Below are 27,636 nucleotides of genomic sequence, written 5' to 3' on the forward strand. Positions count from 1 at the left end.
TTGTAAACGCCCCTCCTCCCCTGCTTTGGTTGAGCTACATAGAGCATGAATGAGTGAATCAGAGAAATAAATTGTTATTTTCTGATTGTTACACAGCGGTTACTTTCTAAAGCACAAATACACCTGGCCACACCTCTGCACAACTCTGCGGGAAGGTCGGCTTGACTCGAGACTTGAAGGCAAAAATGTGGAGAAGACCTGACTTGGTGACACAGTAATATTGAATATTGAAGGCTGCGCTGAGACTTATTGTGTTTTTTGGAGCGCTGCCAAATTGTCACCAGAATAAAAGACTTTGAATTCAAATGAGACAAGACTTTAATTAAATTATCGACTAGTCTACATGAATTATTGTAGAGCAATATATTTATTTTTTTACTATCTGAATCTGTGAACATTCTGATCAAAACACTTACATAGCTGTATAATGTAGCATAGACTGGTAATACAATACCTCAAAATATATTACTGAGTAGCATTCCACAAATGAACTTGATGTCAACAATGTTATAACTGATAGAAATGATGGGCCAAGCTTAAAAAAATAGGACTAGAATATGGTACCATGGTATTATAAACTTAATCCAAGTAATCATGCATCCTTTTAGTTCAGTTTACCCCAAACGTCCTAACACACAATTATAAATCCACTGAAAGACTGAAAGAGGTGGGGTTACGGAGGGGTCGGGAAGTGAGCCAAAGGAGGTTTAGAAGCTAAAAAGAGGCATTATGAAAGGTGTGCGATGAAATGAGCATGAAAGAAAAACAGAAAGGGACAAAGAGAGAGAGTGTGAGTTTATGCAAGCTCTCAGATTGTACAGTCATGCTGCATTAAGAGAGTTACACAAACCTCATGACAAGGAGAGAGGAGAAGACCAGAGAGCAGAAGGGATAAGAGGTGTGTGCGGAGAAACAGGCTCTAACATCTATTACACACAGGTGACACCAAGGCCACGAAAACCGGCAACTGAATGAGCACGGTTCAGCTTGTGACATTTTGTGGACACGTTCATATTTGGTGTTATTCAGCCTCCTGCATGCTTCACTGTACCTCTGCAGTTTGTTCTCAACCCGTAAATGTGAATGTTTCTCACAGCTTTAGAGCTGAAATTCATCACGTTTTAATGAATATGTTTTTATATCCGTCTGTGTGGTGAAACGGGGAAAAAAATGAGCTTTTAATGTGGTCACAGACACTCTGCACCTGTCCTCACCCACCTGTTCAGTCAACAACGCCAGTGCTAACTTCATTACTGCAGTGAATATTCATGCTCATGTTACCTGGACAGTTGATATTTCCACTACACACCAGCAACAGTAAGATCTCAACGCTACAAACTATAATCATCTTTGTGTGTAGAGTTACGGGTTACACCTTTTTAAGTAGATTTGCACTGTGTTTAAAAGTTATATATATGAGATTTAAGAAATGAGCATAGCAGCAATAATTTGTTATGTAAAGATATAGTGAGCATGAGCAGAGAATGAAGTGTCATAAACTGCTGTTTATGTTTTCACCACTACGTCGGCTGGCGATTGTTGGAATGGTCATAAGACTAACAAAGGCGGTTTTGGTGAGTTTTATTTAGTTTCTGTCAATTTTGAGCTGAATGATAAAATGATGCGCGAGGTAAAATTGCCGCTTTTGTCAATGGATAGGTGAGAAATAGGAATAGTATGGGTGTTTCTGGTTAGACAAAAGGTCTATCTTAGTGGGGATCTTTTCCATAATGCTGTCAGACACTCCTGAGCCTGTCAGAGGCTAAAACGAGCACTTTTAGTGGATGTAACATTTCTTTTGTCACCATTGCAGCCTGATGAGGGAACATTTTTAAATCTAACTCGTAAATTAAGGATTTATTTTAACCAAACCATCGTGGAAAACAGGCGGTTTTGATGAGTTTCTGTTCAGTTTGGAGTGTGTGTTACAAATACTTGAGAGATAAAATTACTTGTTCTGTCAATGGAGTTTGGTGGGCCATAACGTATATTTCGTTGGTCTGAGATGCTGGGGTTGTCTACTGTGACATCTAGTAGCAGTGAATTTAAAATGCGTGACCTTTAAGTATATTGAGAGCAGCTGAAGGCAGCAAAACAGTGAAAAGGTGTCAACTTTTTTGCAAAGCATCATCTATTTTCTTCCACTTCTGTTGCATTATGCTAAATATTACCTCAAATATTTTGAAAAAACATGCCTGCACTGTAACCCAAGATGCTTTGAACAATACCTCACTCAGAGCTGAAACAATTTATCAATTAATTTGACATAGCAGTTGAGTATTTTTTGTAAACCATTTGCAGGATGTGTTTTATATCATTGTAAATTCAATATATTTGGTTTTTGGACTGTTTTTTGGATAAAACAAGCAATTTGAATACGTCCCATTGACCTCTGGGAAATGATGACAGGCACTTTACATAAACAAGTCGTATAATATGATCAGTGATGCACAGCAGTGTGTGTAAAGCAACGTGTTATGCACCTTCATTTGAATTTGAAGTAGCAATCTGTGAGTTGTTGCTGCTTCGTAGCCATCCATATAGCAGTGAAGATGTGAGGGGGGTTAATGAGCTGCAGCAGTGCAGTGAGACTGGCTGCTGTGACAGGATGATAATTGTAATGAGACACAGTTGTGGACCCTTGTCATATTATGCAGGTCTTTAAAAGGAATTATTTACCCTTCATTTATTGAGGGAGGGCTGCCTCTTTGCCAGATCTTCCCGCAGTTACACAGAACTTTGTGTTCTTAGACCTTGTATACATCAGACAGGATCCTGAGAGTAATAGTTAAATCTGCATTGAACACTGCTTTTGTATCCAACCAGGAAATGAAGTTGATCGTGGTGTGTAACTCTGCAGAGCATTTTAAAACAACTATGCCAGCATAAGCCTGAGAGGGTCTGATCCATCTTGTTGAGCTGAGAGGGGGTGATGTATGCCCTATGCAGTATTTTTCAATTGTATTTCCCCAAATCTAACACATTTGGACAGTGATACTGAGTGCCTCTGAAGTCTGGGGTGACTGCGATGCTTCCATATTTTCTGTGTCTGAATATTGCTATTGGGGGAGGAAGGTTTATATCTACCTGAAACCATTCCTCTCTCAATTGCAAGCTTTTTTAAGGCTGGTATCCAGATGTTCACAGGACCCTATATAGGTTGCCTGTATAGGTAAGATTATTTTTGGGTCTTTTTACATTAAAGAGGCTTGCAGTTCACATAGAGTTTAGGCACAGCAGCCCCCTCAGTTTCATTGGACGGCATGTATACGAATATGTCGGGAGCCAATCTGCTACTTGGCATTGTTAATGGCTATATTCTTCTTTTCTGCTAGTTCACTAGCGACTTCATGGATATGTGTCGGATAGCAGTTGTCCTATGGGTTGATTAGGGGGTTCTGTTATTTCATAGGCAGTAAAGTCAAGGTCTGACATGTAAGGGAATATAAACATAAGAAAAGGTAAGGTGAAGGGATCTTTAACACCTGCATCTGTTACTGTTTCCTGATACCTTTTTGTAAATGATCTTTATTGGACCACAGTATATTTGCTATCATTCATTGTCAACAGACCTCTGAGCCTTAAACTCCTTTTGTAATAGTTGCATAAAGTGACTGTAATCTAGGAACTCTGCTACTGTTTTAATCTTATTTTGGATAAGACGTACGCATTAAATCTGAAAATATCTGCATGTAAGCTTTTTTGGTGGCTGGGTGAAGAGTATTTTCCATCCACCTAAAGGCTGATTTGAAATATTTAATTGTTGTTGTGTGGTTTTCTCTTTCCTATCATGCAGCACTTTTCCTGTAATGAGGCCTGCTGATGGTTGTTGTGTGTGCCAACCCCTTTATCTCTCAGCCTAAACCACATGTCAGTATTTTGCTGTGTTCACCTAGTGTAATGGTGTCACTGTGTATGTACATATGGATATGGTGTGTTTCTTGAATATACACTGTGTGCATGTGTGCGTACTTGGTCCAGCCTGCCTGTCTGCTGGTTCAAATGCTAATACATTCATGCCTCAGCACTTCTCTTGTTTACTTCTTTACTTACACTTGAAACTATACACCGTCATCAGCATAAAAACTTTCCCTGCTGCATGCCATTAGCCCATATACCAACTTTTAAAAGGAGAACCACACAATAATAGACTATTAGCCTTCCCTTGAATCCATACCTCCCTCCAGCACTCCCCCCTTTACTTAGCATCAAAGTCTACTTGAACTTTTCGAAGCCCGCCCTGCTTGTGTTCTGCCATCATCTTTAAAAGGGCCTCTGCATTAACAAAGGCACACAGAGGAGAAACTCGTAATAGAATAATATCAGTGGATGCTTGTTTGGATGGCGTATGGTCTACTGATGATTAGATCAGACAACCATGACCACTGCTTCCACTACAGTGATGCACAGGCTTGGCTGTGATCAGCTGTGGATTTTAATGGAGGCCCTGACATGATGGTACCAAGTCCCGCACAGTGAGTGTGTTTACAGCCACACTAAAATCCTGTTTATGAGAGGATTTCGGAATATGTTGTTTTATGTGTTTAGCCTATGAAGCTGTCATTAATTGCTTGTATTGTTTGACCAACAGTCCAAAACCCCACAACAGATTCAATTTACAATTTCATAAAACTGAGAACAGATGGAGTGGTCATTAAAAAGAGTTCAGGCAGCCATGAAGAAGAAAATGAAGAACAATAATTAGCCAACTTTATTAATCACCTTGCGGGAAATTGCATTTTTTTTTACTTTATAGGCCTGAAATACACACATAGGACTCATGTTGAAGAGAGCTTGGATGTATTAGGGGAGAACTGTAAACAGCATTGAATGGGGGGCTCTGTTCATTCATATGGAAGCTGTGATGGACGAAGCTCAAAAATGTTTAATTTACCAGTATAAGATTATCCAGATCTTGTGCATATGCTTCAACATTGTGGGGCCAATACAGCAAGTACACTAGAGACTTCAGCCAGGCGAGCACTACGCTCATCAATACACCCAGTATGGAAAAACTGCCCCAGTGAACTAATGTTAGCAAAGCTGTAAGGCTAACATTGGTGCAAATGGTTATAAGACTATGTGGTGATTCAAAAACTAATGGTAAAAACTATTAAAGTGCTTTTGATAACTTTGATATCACCTCAGTATCTTAGATAACCATTAGTGGTGCTAGCTAGTCATGTAATGTTACCACTAATCCTTATTTTCACAGCTTGGTTAACAGTAATTTGCTCTCTCTTACGCATGGTGCTTGATGGTTGAGGGAAGAAAGGAGGAAAGAGTGTGAGAAAGGAATGGAAGCTCACAGAGGAGAACTTGACAGTACAACTAGGCTAGCTGACTGGCTAACCTCTGCATTGTAGGACAGTGAGTATCAAAATGACCAGAAATGCTAAAGACATTGGATCCTAAAAGGTGGTTGTAAGGTTGGAGGAGAAGGTACTGTTCCTGTAGAGTTACTGTAAAGCAGATACGTCACACTACGTAGTGCAAGTAGAGAACTGAATCCCAAAGCTTATATTGTGGCTGAATGTTTGACGCTGCTGTAACTGTAGCTCTGTCTATCATCTTATTGCTCAATTATAAGATTATAAAACCCCACCGAGGATGGTCATTAGCAAATTAACTGCAGCCTGTGTTTACCGTCATAATTGATTGAGCTCAAAGCGAAACATGGGACCTCCTATCGCGGGTCACTGGGAACAACGTGGGCACCGCTCCAAATAAGGTCGGCTTCCTGCAGCAAGCTGAGACAGCTGGAACCATCAGAGACTGAAACATGATGCTTTGATGCTGAGAATGACAAACACATACTGCACCTTTTACTTCCTGTATACCTGAAGCTATCTCATCCTAATCCTTATACACCTGACCACTCAATGGTTAACCTAACCTTTTACATAATGTTTGCCCTGTCTTTAAAATCCAAATCTCAAAATGACTCATTCCCAAATTGAGAACCAATGTGTCTGGAGGATTTTCTTTTTGTGAAGCCATCTCTCAAGCACACACAGACACACGAGAGAGAGAGACGTGGAGTGCCCGATGTGATGTTAGCGATGCTATCTCGAGATCAAAGTAACCGGCTGGCTCTTAAAACTCAAGCAGTCAAATTTAATTCAGAGGTGGAGAGCCCGAGAGGAGAGCCTGAGAAGGTTTTTGATCGTCTACGCTGCCTGATGAGATTTTCTCCACAATAAGTTATGGAAAGAAAAGAAAAAAGAAGGAAAGGGAAAGGAAAATGAGGGAGGAAGAGAGGGGACAAATGAAGAAAGAAAAGGAGAAAAGGGTGTTGAAGAGAAGAGGGGAAAGACGGCACAGGAAAAGACCACATTGGGAAAGAAGAGGAGAGGAGCTCTGTATTCAAACCTGATCAATCTATTTTTTGCTCATTTTCTGAATTGCTCTCTCTTAGCATCTTCGCTCCCTGTCTCCTCAAATCACACTCCATCTCTCCCCCTCACCCTCTCCAAGTGTTTATAAGTCATCTATCAGATACAGAGACACGTAGATGGAACAAAACTCGTCCCTGTAATTTATTCAGCTGTTTTTGCCTCCATTCATTCCCTCTCCTCGCTGATGACATCCATTTGTCAGCTGCCTCTGCGTCTTTAAAATGAATCCATTTGCCTCCGAGTCGCTCCGTTTCAGCGTTTGTTCATTGCAAAGAGATGCAGTTTGGCAACAAATGCTAAAAGATGGAATGAGAATTGGTGTCGTGATGACTCAGTGGGTTCAACTATATTCTCGCAACATCAAATCTGACTCATGATTTCCTCTGCATGTCATCTCCACCTTCTGCCCTTCCTCTCTCTAACTGCTGTAATAAAAATGTTTGAGAGATGGTGTAAAGACTTTGTTTTAGACTACTGTTTGAATGCTGCATTTTTTTTAATATTCTATTTTAAAGGGCCACTAGTGGTGAGATTCCAGATTCCAACCAAACCTGTTGACGGTAGCCCAGAGCAGACAAACCCTGGCTCTAGATCAGGCATTTTGCATTACTTGCGAATTTCGTTGCCGCCGTAATCAGGTCTCAGGTGGTTGCAGTCTACAATCACCACTAGATGCCACTCAATCCTACACACTGGTCCTTTAACCATTACGACACTTGAAGTACATATTTACAGCACAAGATTTGAAAAATAATCAACAAAAATGTTCCATTTTGTTCTCGTTTCAGGTGTCAGTAAGGATTGATCTGGAAACCAGATGACAGAAAGGTAGGTGATGAATTTCATCATTTTTGAGAGGAATCTGCTGTACCTGTCTGGTTATCTATCAGAGACTGAACTCCCTTTGAACTGTGAGAAATCTCAGATGAAACAAATGCAAGCTTCGGCCACAACCTTTGTCTCTACATAAGAGGAGGGATCTAAGTCTGGGTGAAAAATGTATGGGCAGATGGATTGTGGACTTAATAGATGAATGGATTATAGATTTGTGGAGTTGAACAATGGATAAAAGGCTGTATAAATTGAATGGGTGTCAAAAAGCGAGTAATCCAGAGAGTTTTGGGATCAGTCATGTCAGGTGCTCATTAGCTTGATGATCAAACACACGTGGGTAACTTTAGACACGCATTTTCATGAAAAAAAATCAAAAACTGATCTGGGTAAAACCCTGAAATGGTTGCACACCCACGCTCATACAGTAGCAGCCCACCCGTCCTCTAATGGAGCTACCTCTTATCTAGCTCGCTGACCATCGGCAGTCCAATATCTGTCTGAATAATGGACGTCCATACACTATCAGATTAGAGTGGACATTATCTGGTAGTGGGACCGCAGTAATGACAGAGCGTCCTCTATCTGATCACAATGCATCCACCGCGTTCTGTTATCTGAAAGTAAAACTGCAGTCATTCATCCACACTCGTCGGCTGCGGGATTCAAACAGACCACAGATAAGGAGCCGACAGGACTTCCTATGTAAACACCTGTTGCAGGTTTAATACCAAGTTTTAATAGAGATGTTGATTAATGTAGCAGTTATCTAACACTTAAGGGGCAGACACACATTATGGCTGATGAGTCAGTTATAGCTCAACAGGACCGGGGCACCAGAGCCGGTTCACAGGGTCCAGCTGGACCCAGGATAATTGTTTTCTTTTATAATTATTGGTATGAATTTGGATGTTTTACTACCATGTTTAATATTTTATTTATGTCTGTATTATTTGTTTTATTTCTAATTAAGTTTTACTTGTGGGATTGATGTTGGCCCATCTTTGTGATCATCTATGACCCTTACAGGAGGCACTGGCACATTGTGGTCTGGATCCCTCACCAAACTGCTCCTAATGATAGTCTACCTGTTGTCCAGTGTGTTGTCTACTGTGTGTACTCAGTATGTGCTTGTGAAAAAGGTCTGTGGAAATAGTAATTATGTGAGGTTTCTGTAATGTATATACATTGAGCTTTAGAAACAATCCAGAGGCTTTACTGTCATCCAGCTCAGTACAAACAACTGATTGGGTGATGTTCTCATTCAGTAACATCCACATTGTAACTCAGGCATGTCAGACACATCTGTGTGCATCTGGCGCCACTGTTACGACTATGATTAATGCGATTATTATTATTAATGAGCTACTGTCCCTGCTGTTTTTAGAAGAACTTGAAGAAATTAATGTCGCAAGTACATCTCACATTATACCTGAAGTCTGCATTGAACCTGTTTAGACTGTTAAAAGCAGCAGGATTCTCATTTACAATGGTGAATTAGGAAAATGATAACCCATCTACACAGCATATACAAAGCTTTATTGATTCCGAGGAGGGAAGTTCACCAAATGAGTGAGAACCGAATTGAACACTCATGTTTTACTACTGGAGGGCCACAAATTCTACTTTTTCAGGCTGCAAGTGATATATTTTAGTACTAGTTGATACCCATAACTAAGGCAGGGACTGAGATTGCTGCAGTAAAATGGTTTCACATTATGTCCTTCTCTCTAGACTGCAGCACTACAAACTCCAGTGTATGAATGTTGCATTGGTTCAGGCAGAAATGCTCCAAAATTACTTTTTAGCATAACCAGCATATAACATAACTTACATTATAACTGTTTAGACCCTGGTACTGATACTCCATGTTGAATACCATAATATTTTCATTTTTATTAGTTAAAGGTGCTTAATTCTGTTAGTCACATGATGCTCAGAACAGGAAACCAGCTGCGTAGCCTCCAGACGACAGTGACAGCGACCAGTTAGACTTTCTTTTACCATCATGATTCACCATCCAGCGGGTTAAAACCCAGTGTTTGATGGCTGCAGATTTATCACCTTGTTCAAAAAGTTCTGGTGTTCTTGGACAGCTCTAAACCTGCACTAACTATAAACAGCACACAATAAAACACAACTGCTTTGCTTTTAAATAAAAAGGCTGAGTGAAGTGATAGATCATGTCTTTACTGCCACACCTCAAGTTCTAAAGCTCACCTTCTCCTCTACTGTCTTCAGCTCTAATAAAATCTCTGCTGTGTATATGAGCAACAGTAATAGATAGCTGAAATGTCCTCCACACATGGAGTGTGCATCCCCTGCATCGCCATCCTGTACTGGACTGTGTGTAGCCTTTAAGTGCCCATACACTCCATACTTTATGTATAAGAATGTACGGCCCACTTCATATAGTATGTGTAGGTGTATATGTGATTGACACTCAAGATATGTTTTATGTATGCTCAGACCCGTCGTCAGACCTCAGTCTTAAGGGGGGCATATGAAATGCATGGGAGGGCACAATTATTATTATTAGCCTACAGTACGTATATTTATAATAATCCTATACTCTATTCGCGCAGCACGTAATCATCACGTTAAACATAACCAACAGCAATATGACCAGGTGTAGCCTACACCACATTACATAGAAGCAATGTTATGAATATCCATAAAACACTTGACTATACAACATATTAGATGTAACATCAGAAGCATCTCTCAAACATTGCATTTTAAAGCAGTCAACAGAGGGATATGCATTGCCATTAGACACACACACACACACGCACGCACATACACACGCACAGAGACTTTGAATCTACCGGTACTTTGAGTGGAGGCAGCGCTGTCCTCTCTCCAGTCCCTCCTGTCAGTACAGCGAGAGGCGACATTTCTCCGAGCAGAACCTCCTCATCAAAGTATCCTTCCACTCGGACTTAAACTTGTGAAAAGCAAGCTGAATCAGCTGGGCCTTGCGTCTGTGCAGCATACTGCGCCGATGCTCTGAGAAGACCCTTTTTGACCGTGGAAAATGAGTCTTCACACATTGCTGTGGATGCTCCTTAAGTTAGAGCAAGGGTGTAGGCTGTGAGAACAGTCGGCATAGCCTGGAGTGCACAGTTCAATGTGCTGAGGATGTTGGCTACTGTCCATTTTCCATCTTCGGGGGGAACCAGAAGAACCAGTCATTTTCTTCACCAGGAACTCACAAGCCACAGTATATTCAGATCCAACCACATCAGTTCCAGCTAATACCAGGAGAGGGGTTACCTTTGATGGGTCCAGGAAATTATCCTCGGCCTCTGGGTTCAAAGCAGCCAGTGCACCAATGAGCTCGCTACTGCGCTCTCCAAAAATGCGCATTCATCTCTCCTTGCACAGCATCGATAACACTGTAAAACAATCTCTTGAACTCAGTCTTTTCGTCTATGTCACTTTGTGGCTGACCAACTGTTTCTTCAACTGCAAATCCCCGGAGGTTCTTGTTAATTGTGCGTCTTCTCTTGCTTGGACCAGGGTCGGTCACCGGCACAGCCTCGGTGGCCGATGCTGGAGGAGCGCAGAGATCCCACAGTGCAGAAAACTTGTTTTCTGTGCGTAGTGTCTTCAGGCAGTCAGAAGCGCTGTTCTCAAGTGTCACCGCAGTGAACAATTCCATATCTTCGGCCTGTAGTAGTCTGTTAGGCGGCTCGAAAAGTGACAACAGTTTCATAACAAGGTGCGCAATGAAAAGAAAACTGCATTTTTATGTGTTTTCCACCTCGGTCAGTAATGTGGATATGTCGTGAAAACTCTTCACCACACCCACCATAGTTTTCGTCAACAAAAAACCACCGCACAAAAAACTAAAGCAGGAATATATGGTATTACAATCCAGCTTGTTTTAGAATAAAAATAATTTAAGTTTTTTTTTTTTTTTTGTGGGGGGGGGGGGGGGGTTATTAATTAATTAAATATTTTTCCCTCTCTTCCTTTCCTTTTTTTTTGGACTTAAAAAAAGGGGCCCCCCCCCCCCATATTTTTAAAAAAAAAAATTTTTTTTTTTTGCCTAAAGGATCCCGTGTGCCATCCACTTCTATTGAATACCAGCTATCACCGACTTGTCTCACTATCTCCTCTGTCACGAGTTTGCTCATCATTTCGATAATCTTGTTTTGTATCTGTGGGCTGGTAAAGCGCTCATTCTGTGGGATTGTTTTTGTAATCCTTGTCAGTTCTGGATCTTTGAGCATGGTATACTCGAAGACAGACAAGAACAGCCCCATGGAGCTATTATCATCTAGCACACTGGCAAAACCAGCATTATCTCCACGTAACAGCAATTGATTCACCACTAAAAACTCCAGCATATCAATTACGGCTGACATGTAGTATCTGTTGTGAGCCAGTTGCTCTGAATTTAAGAGAGTGGAAATCTCTTTTCCTGTCTCTCTACGTTTTTCTGAATCTCTCCACATTGCTTCACAGGCTAAATGTTCTTTTGAAGCTGCATGCTTATTTAAGCCCTTGCCTGTTTCAATTGCATGTTTCCAATCATTAAATCCCTTTAATGGAGAAGGTCGCGTCCGATGATACAGATTTGAATTTCCTGCAGGCATAACAAAATGCGGAGTCCTTTTCCACCGAGTATTCAAGCCAGTCCCTGTTCAAATACCAGCTAAAGGAAAATGATCATTCTTTTTAACCAAATATTTTGCCTGGATATTTCCTCAACACAACCTGTTTGGGTTTGTCCGTGCCGAGGTCACTCACACCCACTGATTCAACAGGCAGTTTCGGCCCAAATACTGCCCCAGTCGCAGTTGCACTTGACCCGCAGGTCCTGCCAGCCCCAGGGTCGGGCTCCACGGAGCTACTAGCATTGGGCTCAGACTGTCGTCCAGGGTCTCCTTCTCCAACGATGGTGTCGTATCCAATTTGGCAGAGGAGACTGTTGGTGGGCTTTTCAACCACTTATGGATATCCATGACGAACTGAATAAAATAGTAAGCCGGCGAAAACTCATCCAGCTTTCAAAAATGCGCAATAACTGTTGAGCAGCTACACTGACGTCAAGTACGTAGCCTAACTTTCTTTTTAGTAAGGCTGTGATAGGCTGTAGCAGTGTAGATTCCCATCAATCAAACAAAATCACACCATTGTTTCTTTATATTTTTAATGTTTTAATGATAAAGAATGCAACATTAATGCAACACAAAATTAACAACTATGATGATTATAAAATTAAAATTAAAGTACTTTTTTTGAGAGATCTGTGCCTCAAGTCGGGGGGCACAAGCATTTTTGGGGGCGGGCCCGGCCCCCTATGGCCCGCCAATAGCGACGGGTGTGTGTATGCTAATACTTCCGTGTGCTTAACATGAGTGTGTACCTGCTTAGTGTGTGTGTGCTTGTGTGGATGTGTGTTTTGGCTTCTACATTTCCTCTCCTGTTAAGAGCAGAGTGTAGAACAGATACCGGTATCATCATGCAGCTCCATGAGATGGGTCTGCAAGACCATTGTAACGTTATATGACATCAATGAAATCTTTTAAGTGTCTGAAACGTGATAGTCGACTACAGAGCAGCAGCTTTTCACATTACCATTTCAGGGCATATTTCTAATAGTATATAGAGTAGCTATAAACTGTGTACCATGAGGAAATATGAGACAGGAAAGCCCGGGAGGACGGATGCTGTTGTGATTCTGTAGCAGCTCCTGCAATAGACGTCAGAGCACTTTGTGTGATTTGCAGATAGAAATTAGGTTGTTTTTTTTTCATATCTTGTGTTTGAACATTAAGGAGTCTTTATTTCAAGTATTGTGCGATGGTTCCGTTTTGTGTAACATTATCCCATTAATGTCCACAGTGGAATTTTATAATTCCCATTACAGCACTTCAAACACTAGCAGTCCATTGGCATTTTTCTAATTGGTCAGCGTATGAGGCTACAGCACAAGTTCTTAGCATACTTTTTTTACTTCTTACCCCTTTAGAATCATAGGTAAGGAATTTCAGATCTTCATAACTTTTGATGAACACATTTTCTGGACTAGTGACTAACGAGTAAATACAGTATGATACAGAAATGGCCGTTTTTCAAAAAGCTGTATCAAAAGCTTGGTACCATTGGATTCAGGAAGACTTAAATCCTGTTGATGCAGTGTAAATATTACATTTAACACGTTAAATGAATGTTAAACCCATTTTTTTGTGTCACCAATTACACATTCAATCTCTAATTTCTGCCACTAGGGGGTCTCTCACGTCAAAAAAAGGGGATATGACACCATTGGCAGGTGACTGGTTAAAACGTTACCTGAATAAAATGACAGATTTCTCTGGGTTTGAACATTGTTGGTAACATTTGGGATAATGTAAGTACACAACTGAACAAAAGATTTAACACAGGTATAGCATTTTTAGACATTTTAATGTGAAAATGTTACATATTATAGCTTTAAGGAATGATAACTATGTACATTTTGTAGCCACATGTTTTGACAGTTTCCACAGCAGTTTCTGTAGGGCTTACCCTCACCATACTAAATCCAGTCATTAATGTGACTTCCACACTACAAACTCAAACACAAATACACACAGTTCACAGTTAATGATCACTGCAGTCAATATTAGAAAACAAGCAAACAATAATTGAAAATAAACCCTGATCCGTGAGCAAAACCATGCAGAAAGACCGGCTTGGTCCTTGAACATTTTTATTAAAGATGCAGCAGTGAAGAGAGAGAAACAATTAATTTACCATTGGGTTGCTTAGTGGGACCAGAGGGAGGGAGTTTAACACAAAACAGATGGATTATATGATGCTTCATTGCACCAATATGTAAGTACCACATTTGGCTCTGCTGGTGCTGGTAGAGAAGAATTCACACGGCCCTTTATTAGTGTAAAGATTCAAAGGTCTTTACAGAGTAAAGATGATCAAACCTAAATAGATTTAATAAAATACAACCAATGAACCAACCTGTCTAATCTTTTCAAAGGTACCAGATCCCCACTTTTAAGGTTTCTTTCAAAAATAGGAAAACAACTATGTGACCCTTTTTAAATGGACAAGAGACTGGAAATTGTAGCTGACTAATACTAATGCTGTTTATATCAAAGTGGGAAACAGTTTCCTACAAGTGAAAATACACAGATGGCCTCAGACACCAGTTATGTAAGTGGAATCTGATAGCAGCAGACTGTGTCTCCATGCTGCATATTCATCAGTCATTTCCAACATTAAGACAATAATAGAAACAGATTCTTTTTGAGGTTTGTATGAAACAATTCCCCGTTTATTAGAGTTATGCGTGTTGGACTCAGGTTATGCAGCTATGTGTAAGTGCAGATGTTGCTCTGAAGGAATGTAGTGGCAAGGTTAAGCTTTAACCTGTAGTAGAAGTAGAAATGGCTTGCATCATAACTAAACCTCCCACAGCAGTCCCTCCATATGAACTGTTGCCATGGCAACAATTAGAAAGGAATGGGAAGGACTTTGTTTGTTGTTTTTTGATGCTCATACTGGAGCACATTTCCCGTGACATACGTCTGTGATGCTGTGTCCCTTTACTGGTACTTCAGTGGTGGAAATGATGCTGCAGCATGCTTGACTTCAGCAGACAGTGGAGGTAACACACTGGAAAACAAGAGAGAAAAAGATCCAGACAATAAACAGACGAGGAGCACAAAGACAAGAGACATTTAAAAAAAACATGGACTGAGATATAGATGTGTACAACTTCTTAAGCTTTCTTCCATAATTCAGCTACAGAAAGGACTTACTTTCCACTTATGTACCCAAAATAATAACACAATGAACAATATCTAAAAAGTCTGAGTCCTTGTGTCCATATAATTATATCATTGTAGGTAAATGGAATATGTTATCCATTTTAAAGACAAGCAATTATGAACATCAGACCGAAACAAAAAGGAATATGACCACTTAAAATGAGGACACACAAATGGAGCTGGTGACTTCTCCTTCTTTGGAAAGAGATTTTGCAGTTTACAACACAAACACTGCTGAGACACTCCAACAAACTTAATCAGTTGGAGTTAACATGAGGCTGTGGGGTTATGCATGTCAAACCAGCACGCCCAGTTGATTTCTATAGTAATCTAATATAAACTAATATGTGTTTTTAATCCCTCTGTTCCTTGTTCCAAATCTAATAATTAAGTATTCATGATCATAATTAAACAAATGTGTGTTCAGATCAGATTCCCCTGTGACTAAAGTGCAGCACATCAGTAGACCAGTTTTCCTTATGAAGTGCTTTTTATCCCCTAAAAACTTCAAAAACTTGAAACCTTCAACGGTCTCTGGTATTTGATTGAGTTCCAATAAGACAGTCCCAGTACTGTTCTCTTGAATGTATTCCAGTGGATTTATTTTAAGTCCTTAAAGTTTGTTGTGCGGGCTTTGAAGTCTGTTCAAACTAAACCAATCCCTGTGTGCAGCCCGCCACACAAACCTGTCCTCAAACACACATACTCATGGCAGATGGTGTGTGTGCTCTTCTAGGAGGGGAAATGTGACTTGAGTGTAACCCAAACCTTTCAGTGAGTTTCAGTAAAGCTAAAAGAACAGTTTGACATTTTGGCAAATACACAAAGTCGAATCCTATACTTTCTTGCCGAGAGGTAGTTGAAAAGAGTGATACCACTATCATGTCTGTGCCAAGCGCGGACCTATCATGACAGTTTGTGGAGTACCGTTTTGAAGCCTCCAGTTTGGCATGATGGCCGTCGTCATGTTGGCCATAACGGCTGCACACACGTTGTAGACTAAAATATGTTTCTGAAAACATCTGAAGTGAGAAATGGACATTGCAGTAACAGAATCGTGTTCATATTTGCACTGCCTAGTTTGATAGTTTGTTCCCAGTTTTGGGCGTTTCTCTGGACATACTCACTGAACATTTCTATAGCTAGCAGCTGCTTAGCATTACCTTAGCTAGATTGGGAACAGGGGTAATTGCCAGCCCGGCTCTGACCTTTATGTGCATTAAAAATGTATGGGCATGGATATAACCACAGGGTTAGAAAATGAAATCAAGAAATCTAACCAAAAATGTATACAAAAAGAAAGAAACATCTTCTCATTGAGTCTTTGTGGCTAAAATGTTAAAAACTGTTGCCTGGACATCCAGAGGAGCTACCAGAACCTGCTGCTGGAACCTGGACAGGAAATGTGCCGCACAACCAAAACTATAAGCTAAAAGAGGCTAAATAACTGCATAAAGCTGCAGATTTGGGGATAATCTTTCTTTTCACTGACTAAAATCTCTGCTGAACAGGGACGTTCTTTGTCTTCTACCTTCCCACAATTCAGGAGGAGACAGTTTGACCACAGCTCTATTGGTTATCAACTGCGGCTAAAAATAGAAACTGCAGACAATCCGGACTTCCTGGTGAAAAGATTAGTCCATGCTCTCACTGTGTCATCATTCCATCTCCAGGTCTTTATCAATGTCTTTGTCCACCTTTTGTTCTTGGAGACAGTCCGCCAGCCTGCACATGACAGGCTCTTTGGCTGGACTCTGACACCAATTATCCTGCCGAGCTTTTCCAAACTGGCCACGCACACAAACGTCGTCTGTCACGCTGCCACTGGTTTCTCTCTCTCGTCTCCCGTCATCCTCGTTATGGCTCTCTCTCTGTCCTTGTCATTCTGTCTCTGTAACTGTCACTCTGTCTTTCAGTCTGCCTGTGTATTAACATCACTCTCCTTAGAGATTCACATGTCCACATGTTTTTTTTAGCGTCATTATCTCAGTGTTTACAAGAACAAAATAATGTAGATGTCATAAATATGCATATTGATAGCCATTATCAGAGCGCTGTCAAAATTACCCCATGTTGCTGCAGGTAGAGGTGAGAAGGAGGAAATATGAGCCAGGAAATATAGTTCACAAGTTTTTTAGAAGACACAATGTGGCACAGCTGATTTTACAAACCTGCGGCAGTAATTCGCTCTCTGGCCTTGAGGATTGTGAGATAGAGAGTAGAAACAAAATGCTACAAAGAGAGATTTACTACTATAACTCAGACTGATTCTGGTTTAGGGTTTAGGGCTATCCAGTCAAAAGAAATCACCAAAGTCTGTCCTCCTCTGGAGTGCTATTAAACCTACCGGTCTCTATAGGACTAATGGTTTCTGAACGCAGCTGTGCACACAGGGATCTTTGTCTTTTATTTGAGTTATACTTCACATAAGGTTCTACACTATAGCTATTCTTTATGAGACAATGAGTTCGTAATTTTGGTTTACATCAAATATCAACAGACAAATTTTCTCTATACACGAGAAACCTTCTACTTCTAATCTCCTGATTATCACAAAGTAACCTGAAAAATGAACAAAGCGGGGTGACAATGTGAAATGTCCCAGTTTAATATCTTTTTGGTGAATCTGATCAGACATCTTCATATGTCTGTTCCAGAGCTGAATCATCTGACATTTATGTCTGATGATTGGAGGTTCCCATCCCTTATATCCACTAACTGAAGTAAATGAATGGACTCCCGAAAAGGATTGTATACTTCTTTGAAGCATAGTGTTTCAACTCATATGTTCATAGACCTACACAGGTTAATTGTATTTACTCACATGGCCTGCAACGTCGTCTATGCCAGCCGATATGCAACGTTTAGTCCAACAACTCACATTTGAAATGTTTATTGCTGCACTACAAGATAGTTAGATTTTGCCATCTAGGTCCCCAACCTCATAACTCTATAACTATTGGGGAGTGATGGGAAAATACCATAAACCCATAGCTGAAGCCAACAGGTGGATGGTGGGGTGGTGGTGGGGCTTACAGAACAGGCTGGCAGCAATACTGATGCAGGGCAGCAATGGCACTGATGGAGCAGAGACACGGTGTGTTTGGTTTCTGATTATGGAGTGTAAAGCATGTAGTGTGTATAGCAGTACAGCTCAAGATGACGTCCTTAACTAGCTTGCAGGCATCTCTCCATTAGTGACAGTGACTCCAGTTTCCAACCTTTGCTGTCAGCCAGTATGTTGTTTCAGAGCTGGACTGGGATGATTTGCTATCTTAGCAAGGCGTTAGAATATGCAGAAGAGGCAGTGGAGAGTCACTGAATGTGAATGAGCAGTTCTGGGTGCAAATCTACATCCCCCTTCCAAACATTGTAAAATACTAAATTACTATTCAATACTGACTGTTAATGTACATTTGAAATTTGATATGTCTCGCCCAACACATTGATGTCAGCAAATTGCTATTGCTGTCCTGTAGTAATAACAATAAAACTGAGAGTAAATGAATGTAGTCACTGATGACATCTGCAGACTTTTACTACCTAATTAGTGTTATGTCTACTATTATTACTAGAGGAGTCCATTTGAACGAACCACTGAACAACCCTTGTTACGATGTTGTGACATAGATAATTTTTTTACCCTCCTGGGGATCAATAAAGATCAAAATTGAATTTAAATTCAGAAAACACAATATCATGAAAGGTTTTTGAACAAAGCAACTGTCAGCCACCAAACAATGTTTTTACCACCTTAATTGTTTGAACAGCAAACATATTGTGCACTTGCTACGAGGAAAGGAGGCCCTTATGAGGTCCAATTCAACACAGCGTTACATAATATATAATTGTTGACTTTCAGTGTAATGTATACATTGTGTGTGTGTGTGTGTGTGTGTGTGTGTGTGTGTGTGTGTGTGTGTGTGTGTGTGTGCGTGTGTGTGTGTGTGTGGTGTGTGTGTGTGTGTGTGTGTGTGTGTGTGTGTGTGTGTGTTTGTGTGTGCGTGTGTGTGTGTTCTGGGTGGTTGCAAGCTTTGTGTTTCAGTGACACAGCACTGTAAATAATTACAGCTCAAAAGCAAAGTGTAAATGGGCTCAGTGGACGCAGTGGAAGTGACTCACACACTAATTAAACCTGATTCCAGCCTTTTCTTTAATTCCATTAAGGTGATGACAACTTAACGTTTAGCCCTTTATTTGTATGTCTCTCTGGTGGCTCTGATTTGCTGATTATCCTCTCGCAGACATGAAACCACACCAGTATTGTAAACAGTTCACCGAACATTAGGATGATAAGTCGGTGATATTGCCTTAGTGTTTTAGTTCTCCTGTTCTTCTTTCTGCAATCTCTTTAATGATGTCGATCAGTGTGGTGCTGCTGTCAGGTTGATTATAACACCCCCGCCTCCTTCAAGCCTCATCAGAAAAACTACATGATGGTTGAGTTTGACACTTTAAACTACCCATGAATATGTATTTTTCTGCAAATAATGACTCTCCTCTCAGAAGCGACGGCAGAAGAAGCCTGACACTAGAGACTGCTGTTTATCGGACCACTCTTTAATCTTTCTCTAGCCTTGACCAAGTAGTTTTAAGGGCTTTTCAAACCGCAATTAGCCCAGGGCTAGAAGCATTCCTAGAGCCTTTTTAGCCCCAAGCTAAGGGAGCCCCAGGCTAAGGAGCTTTCACAATCCTGGCACATTGTAAAGGTAAGCTAACCCTGGACTTTAGCCTGGTTCTTGCTGGTCCTGCTCGGGGCAGGGTTAGCCCAGAGTTTCCTTTCTTTCCCCTGAACACAAAGTAAACACAATGTAAACTTTAGTTGTGTGTTACAGTTAACCCAGGCCTAGTAGAAGTGCTATGTGAATTGTATAGCCCTGGGCTTAGGTTAACCCCAGTTTGTATGTGAAAGTGTGTGAAGTTATCTAAGGCTCGACTCTTAGCCCAGGGCTCTCTTTAGCAGTGTGAACAGCCCCACATTCCCTAAACATAAGCAGACCATGATCACAGAGATGGTAGATCAGAAAATCTTCTTGTTATGGTCTAGGGATGCAGTGTTTTATAATGCAGGCCTCACCTAAAATAAAGCTGCATATTCTAATGTAAGAGGAAATGATGATATTTTCCTGAAGTACTGTATTAGGCTTGTTAAGATTAGAGAATCAGACAATGGTACTACATCTATTATAACAAGATCTGTCTAATCCAGCTCAGCATATGACACTGATTGATTGGTCACATAATTTGTTCACGCTGCAGCAATTAATCAGAGCAGCTTGTTTCAATGTAGTGGAAAAATGTAAATCCCTCAGAGTTTTCAGGAGTTGGAAAAAGTTAATTAGTGCCCAATGGTTTGTTAATTAGATATGGAATATAAGAGATGGCATCACCAAGTACAGTAAGAAAGTAAAACAGGAGGAGGCCGCAGCGATGGAAGCAAATAATCAATGAGCACAAGCAGCAGCTGTTTACAGCAGCAGCAGCGGAGCGATGATCACTGAGAGCTCCTCAGGTGATAAAGACCGCCTCACTGTGTTGATTAAACGGGATTGGTGAATATAGTTGACGACACAAGGAAAGGCTTACAGTAACACGGCGTGAAACTGAACAAGTAAATGCAGGTTTTTTACAAATGAAAGTTAAACATTGCAGCATGCAACGTGTTCCCTCGTCGATGTCGTCATGGCCTTAGTGTTGACATAAGAGCGGGGCTTCCTTTGTGGCAGTGGTTCCCAACACTTTTCCATAACGGACCCCTCATTGAGTGAACAACCTCTGACTAACATTATATACAGTAACAGTACAACAGTAGTGTTAAGTTTTCTTACACCCTTTAAAATCAAGAAGGCCGTGTGACCCCACCATGAAGCTTTGGCGACCCCTAGTGGGAGTCCTGACTAAAAAATAGTTAATTAGAAGTAAACTAAAACTAAAACTAGGTGTGAAAAATATTTTTTGTTAATCTAATTAAAAATAAAAAGTATACTAAGTTAGACTTATAAAAAAAGATATTGTGTACCTCAATTTGGTGAAATGTGTCGATACAACAAGTATGCAGAGGCATTGCTTTATTGAGACTTGGACTATATGACTGTGAGTCAATGTGTTTTATATTGTAATGCCTATTCTACTTTCCCTGACAGATACCATCATATTGTAATGAAAATATCTGAAACCAATAAAAAACTAAACTAAAACTAGACATTTTTTAACTAACTGAAACTAAACTGAATTGAAAACAATTAAAAATGAAATGCAAACAAAAACCAATAAGAGATACATAAAACTCTCCTTAATGTTTTGTAATCTGTAATTTTACAGACCTGAGAAAGTGGGGAAGCATGAAGGCTAGAAAACAAACATCATTTTGTGGAACAGTAAGTTTTATAACCTCTATAATTTCCCTTTGATTATCTTGTGATCCCTCCGATTTACCATCTGATCTAGGTTTTACTGTGTGGTGTTATTAAAATGAGTCTCCTCCTTTTATTATTGCTAGCAGCAGGAGTCACAGGACATTGAATTCAGAGCTGCAAAAACACTGTTTAGCAAACATGTCTTCTAATGGACGTCCCCGCTGCCTCAGAGACGCCGCGCACAAAACCAATAATTGAGCGCTGTATGTAATTAGATTAAATGTGCTCACTCTGGTTCAAAGTTATTTCTGCAATTCATAAAAAATCACATTAAAATGGCCGTAACACTAAATCTATTAGTGATTATAGTAATTGTAACCATCAGTCTGTGTTATTAGAGGTGAGCTTTTTGCCTTCAGTGAGCACCCATTATCCATTTCATCTCCCTCTGTGCCCACCCATTGCTTTCAATTTGCACACACTCGCACACACATGCAGTTAAACTGGAGTACACACACCTGCTGCAGTCTCGTGTGCACATGTTGGAGCTTCTTTTACAGACGCTGACACACAACCCGCTCTCTTTTGCATTCAGATACAGCCTGTGTAACTGTGTCTGAAACACACAGACACACGTTCCTGCACACAGATACCGATCGTGCCTCCTGAAGCCGCACTGCGCTCCGTAGCTGCCTCCGCACTCGTTAGCGTAGCATCAGGTACGCGGAGGATCCCTGCCTCAGCTCTAATTGCATTCCTCTGGGCTCGACTCGCCTCCCCTGGAGAGTCAACAATCTTCTTTTGCGCCTTAGATCTTAACAAGCCTTATTAACTACCATGGCAACCGCAGGGGCTTCTGGGACGGCAGCGCTGTTGGGCCGTTTGTTATTGGAGGGAAATAAAGGGGCCGGCCTGGCACGCACTGCTGCTGTGGGGAGGTTTCGGATTAGCAGGGATTGTGAATAACAATGGCTGTTTCAAAATATTATCTCTGAGCTAATTGTAATGAGTCCAGTTGTGTTTTTTCTCCCTGAAACAATGAATTCAGTTCTGCGGAAATGATTTTGCAGCGGCTTACTGAGTATGAATAAATGTTTATTGACTCACGCTGTTGAGGGACTTTAAAAAGTTGTCCGTCTAGAGATGCAGTGAAGCCCTAATAAAAAAAACCTCGTTTATTTTAATTGAATTAACATCTCAGCGGTGTCGGAGGTATTGATCCAGCTCCTCTGCTTTCTGTGCTTATTGTGTTGCATTAGATTGTTTGATTATTGTACTGGACTCTGACACAAAGCGAGATTGGTTATCTGTTTAACTTTCAGCTTAAACCTGCAGAACTTTTGCCTTTCCCTCTGGCAGCGAGAGTAATCACAAAAACACAAAACACACAAAGAATCTTTCACAGTGTGTTATACAGTCAGTGCTCAACACCAAACCCAGAGCTCAACTAACAATAAATGAGCAAAAAACTACCTCTTTTGAACCCAAGGAAGTGAACGAACACAGAAACCACTGGCCAATGAGAATAAACCATAGTGAGATTATGGATTCCACTGCATGAATTTACTTTCTGTTTACAGATGTTTAATGAAGCTAAAATGCCAAACATCTCTGGTTTCAGCTTCTCAAATATTCAGATTTTCTGTTTTCTAGCATTATAGAGAGAATATATTTGGGGTTCGGACTGTTTTTTGGACAAAACAAGAAAGCTCTAGAAGTCTTTTGATGGACATTTTGAGCATGTTATAGGTCAAACTATTAATTCAGAAAATAATTGGCTTTCATTTACCATACAGTACAGTGACCTGCTTACAGATCAGTAGAATCACATTCATATCAGATAAAAGCGTTGTCCACTCTTAAATCCGGGCTTTCCGACATACACTTTGTTAGAGCAGGAAGCTGATTAATTAATAATAAACGGAATTTGCAGCAGCATATTAATTGCGCTGGAATTCTTTGATGGGATTCCCGACAGGAACCCTGACAGTCTATTAGGTTCTCGTCTTCCGTCGCTGCAGCTCAGGGAAACATGAGGCGACTGTTAAACAGAAACCGAGCCCTTAGTGTGTCACCACGCCCGATGAGTGGCAGAGCGGAGACTTTGTAGAACACATGTGCACAGTAAACATGGGCTGCTAATAGACTTTACATGTAACAGCTGAGTCACAGTGACCTTATGAAGCATTGATGGAGCACTGTTTAAGGCTAATCTTTTTATTTATCTGCTTTTATTTATTCATCATAATAGTTTGTTCATCTTTAAAAGCATAAATGTCAGTAATCCATTTCCTTCACTCCAGACTACTTAACATTTTTAAATGTCACATTTAATTGCCGGATTAAGTCTGTTGATTTTATTGTTTGATATTCCATTACTTTTTCAACTTTGACTGCTTCTGTTCTATAACTTTTATCCTGCTAAATTGTTACATTTTTCACTGCAATTAACTACTTTGAGTACTAAATAATATTATATTTAATGATTAGCAAGTAATTCTTTGTGAGAGTGGTTCTGCAGCTATAAATTTGGTTTACTTTGATGGGTACAAAGCCATTCACTGTGGAGTTACAGTTAAATACAGTAATTCTACAGGAGCATACAGTAACATGGCATAACTATGGTGAGGTGACAGTATTTCATAACAATTTACTGTAAAATGATACAGTAACTTACTGTAAAAGTAATGCAACTAGTACTACAGTAATATACAGTCAAATATTTAACAGTGCACAAATAGGAGTTAAAGCTTGCTTCAGGGAGGTCACGATCTCAGTGTCCTGCATGCTCATGTGGCCATATTGTAATTGAATCACCTGGGAACCCCTTGTGATGTGGGAAGTCATTCCTAATATCTGTATTGTAAGCGGCAGATTCTGAGCAGATGAACTGTGTTTCTCTAAAATTGACCAACCTACTGGTTTGAGTTTGCTCTTCCTCTGAATGAATGTCCATGCTGATGTGAGCCTCCTGAATCTGCTCCAAAAGGAGCTTTTAAAGTTTTCTTTAATTATCTTTAGAGGTCGACCGATATGGGTTTTTCAGTGGCTAATGCCGATGCACGTATTCAGAGAGCAGGGCTGCCATTGTTCATTATATAACGCTGGTATCAACACAAAGAAACCTCATGTATAATCCCAAACCTCACAATAGGGGAGCGCTAACAGCGTTCCACTGCAGCCACACTGACAAAGCTGCGTGCAGATGTGTCTGAAGACATTTCCAATGGATGCCGATTATCTGAAAACGCCAGATAGTTGGCCCGATTAATAGGTCTATCACTAATCGTTTTCACTGCAGGCTCCATAATACCCAACACAGGGGAGGAAAAACCAAAGTATATACGCTTTCTGTTTTTACAGATTATGGACTGAGGGGAAATCTATGATGCTGATCATTTAGTTGGCCAGTGAAACAGTCAGCCAGTGAAACAGTCAGCCAGTGAACCAGTCGGTCCTTCAGTGAATCAGGCATTCAGTGGAGGTTGAGGTTGGAGCTGGGTGGTAATTGTGCTCTCTCTGCCTGCTGATAGCTGCTCTCATCATTTCTATCTCTCAGCCCATTTACACAGCCGTGTTTCGCATTTAGCTCTGATAGGCTGTAATACTCTCTGACACCACTCTGACACACTCTCTCTCTCTCTCTCTCTCTCTCTCTCTCTCACACACACACAACACACACACACACACACACACACACACACACACACACACACACACACAGATTATGCATTGAGTGAAACAAGCCCAGAACGGTCTGCTGAGAGAGGAACACCAGCATACTTACAGATTTTAATTCAAACACACCTCTCTGTCACAGTTTCTCATATTTTCATGTCAGTTCACTCGCATAGTTTTGCAAGCGTTGCACTTGTTTAATCAAGCAAAAATGTAAAAAAGTTAAGATTAGCCACCTTTCTTTGACTGACTGTCCAAACCCATAATAATGCCCAAAAAACACTCTGTGTAATATTATTAAAGTTTGTAGAGATTTGACCATGGAGAGATGAGAGGAAATGAGGGGAGAGTGAGATGGGGAATGACCAATTGACCTAACTCAAACCAAGGATGATGTAGTTTCAGGTTTGGTGCCTAAAAACCCCTAGACCATCAGAGACCCCCCCAAATCACTTTCACATTTTTAAATTTTGACACAGATGGCATTTTATTAATCAAAAAATAAATCAAATGATTATGACATTTGCAGCCCTACAAACACTGTTAACTGTGTACAGTTCATGCTTAAAGGGAAATGGCAACTTTCTACAGCATAGGACTGCCCAAAAGCAGGTATTTGGGTATTTCCAGGTCCGATGTTACTCTAATACAAGTTTTAATTGAGACTGGTGATGACGCACACAGAGCCCACATACAAAGTCCCTCTTACGTAACCCCCTTTTCCCTCCCTGCGGGCCCACATCATCATCTCTCTCTCTGTATGTTACAGTAGGAAGGAATTAGCAATCATTAAGCAGCGACTCAGATGTTCAGGGATTAAAAGGTGCGGTGCATCAGAGCAGACGAGCAGCAAATTGTTGTCATTAGGAGAGGAGGAGGGAGAGCAGGAGGCGGCTCGTGACGATCGGGGCTCTACTATGCCAGGGCTTCCTCTGTAGTGAGACACAATCATGTTTTGACTTGAGCTCATGGCAAGAAAGAACTGAAGATTAAACAGTGGAACCAAAAGTGATTCCAGCATTCAAATGTGGACAGATTGAAGCTATTGGACAGAAATGAATGATTTGGTTCTTATACATCAGCTCAGGGTACCAACACCATACCAATACTATTATTTCCCAAATATAAAATCTGCATAACCTAAAGTAGGGTTGTTCTGATACTGATTCCATTATCAGAAATGCCTCTGATACTACCCAAAATGCTGGATGGGGTATTGGCGAGCGCTCAAGTGTAAAGGCATATCATCTAATATATAACAGAACCCTGCTACTTCCCAGCAGCATCCCATTTATCTTGTCTTTGGGCTTTTGTTGCCTTTATTATAGTGACAGCTGAAGATAGACAGGAAAGGGGGGCAGAGAGACGGGATGACACGCAGCAAAGGGCTGCAGGTCGGATTCAAACCCTGGGCTGCTGCAGCAAGGACTCAGCCTCTGTACATGGGTTGCCAGCTCTACCCACTGAGCTAACCGGGCGCCTATTGTTGTTGTTTTAACTAAATTTAAAACTCAACATAAAATCTTCTGAAAGTTAAATTCTCCGGTGATCTTTCAAAATCCCACAGATGGTCTTTTAACAACACATACTGCAGATCTGAAGGCATTTCCAGAATCTTCAGAATCTTCTCTCCATCTGGATCCACATATATTTAATCTGCTGCACAATAATAAAGATTTTTTACTTTTTGCAAGTCATGACTGTATTTCTTACAAGTTTATTAGCCTGAAATGCGTCATTGCTTATTCTGTACAACTTTGAAAAAGTATTATGAATGAAAATAATTGAATCAAATAAGTGGACTATAGGTTTTCTAATGTATATTTTAAAGTAGACTGTTCAAGGTTACAGAGGATATTGCTATAGAACTTGCATTTATGTTTATATCGCCGGCGGGATTGCTGAACCCAGAAGGTTAAACTTAGACATCATTTGACCTGAAATACACCAAATTCTTACATTGCTAAATCCTCCTATTCTGACTGTTGAGCATAGCTTTCCAAGGAAATGTCTCCTTATTTGCTGTGGGTAGAATTTAAAAAAAGCTGGTGTCATATGTCTGTATGCAAATGTGCACAAATTGAACATTAACCTCTTGAAAATGAGCATAAAGGGGGGAGAAAAAGAAGTGCAGAGGAAACAGGAAATGTGACTCAGAGGTCACTCCTGACCTGCTGCGAGACTGTTGATCCGCTGCAGGCTCTGATGGATGAAGCTGTGCAGAGATATTGATTGTTTTAACAAGGCCACTGTATGTATCGCTGTGTCTGCAAAAGAAACATGGAGATTTCAATTCTGCTTCAAGTACCTGGCACCAGCTGCTGTAAGACTGAGGAGGAAGAGAACAGAGGGCGTGAGAGGAGAAGGGAGGATGGAATTAGTGGAGTTTGGAGGGAAGCAGCGAGGAGTCAGGACGGTGCCAGCGCCGCGACTGCGTCTTGGCCTACAAAAAGAGAAGGCGAGTGAATGCAGGCTTTGAATAGCAGTAATGGGAGCAGGCAGCCTCTGGACTGCAGACAGAGAACTACAGCCAAGTATTGACCCAACTGACAGCTAGCTGCCAGACGATGCTAGCTAGCTAGCAGCACT

At 40.7% G+C, this 27,636-nt stretch overlaps 1 protein-coding gene across 3 annotated transcripts in view; it reads left to right on the forward strand.

Annotated features, from left to right (window-relative positions):
* The window catches only part of si:cabz01090165.1 (uncharacterized protein LOC100333421 homolog), a 357,316-nt gene that overhangs the window by 56,778 nt on the left and 272,902 nt on the right, over positions 1–27,636 (forward strand). For all 3 annotated transcript variants that reach the window (XM_051399643.1, XM_051399645.1, XM_051399646.1), the window contains exon 2: positions 7,187–7,226. The gene's annotated coding sequence lies outside the window, so the exon portion shown is untranslated. The remainder of the gene's footprint in view (positions 1–7,186; positions 7,227–27,636) is intronic.

Source organism: Dicentrarchus labrax, unplaced genomic scaffold (genome assembly GCF_905237075.1).
Source record: "Dicentrarchus labrax unplaced genomic scaffold, dlabrax2021, whole genome shotgun sequence".
NCBI classification, from domain to species: domain Eukaryota; kingdom Metazoa; phylum Chordata; class Actinopteri; family Moronidae; genus Dicentrarchus; species Dicentrarchus labrax.